Raw genomic sequence first — 493 nt, forward strand, 5'->3', positions numbered from 1 at the left:
ATGTTTGCCAGATTTCTTGAGAGAAAAAAACTATGGGTACCATTGGGTGAAAATGAAATGGCAGGATCCACTTTTATGTCTAAGAGTTGACAACATGTCACATCATTCTAGCAACCTCAAGTTTAGTGATAAAAAAAAAACTCAGTTTTCACCATTTTTCTTAATTAAAATAATAATGTATAGTGTCGGTGTGTCCCGTGTCATGTCGTGTCCCGTGTCCGTATCAGTGTCCATGTATCATAGTGTATATGTATTTATGTAATGCCAAAGTATCAAGCGTTCATGTATCGAGGAGTGATAAAATATTTATGATAATATAATATAATTGCTTATGCAATACACTAATTTCTTTTTGTTTTTTAGAATATTTTTTAATTTAATAAGTCAAAAGACAAATTTAATACAATTTTATTTAAGAAGTTGTTATTAAATATATAAAATAGAATTCAAACCTCAATACTTATTTAGACTGACTAATAAATTAATTATTCAA

This window comes from Arachis ipaensis, chromosome B05 (genome assembly GCF_000816755.2).
Source record: "Arachis ipaensis cultivar K30076 chromosome B05, Araip1.1, whole genome shotgun sequence".
Lineage (NCBI taxonomy): Eukaryota > Viridiplantae > Streptophyta > Magnoliopsida > Fabales > Fabaceae > Arachis > Arachis ipaensis.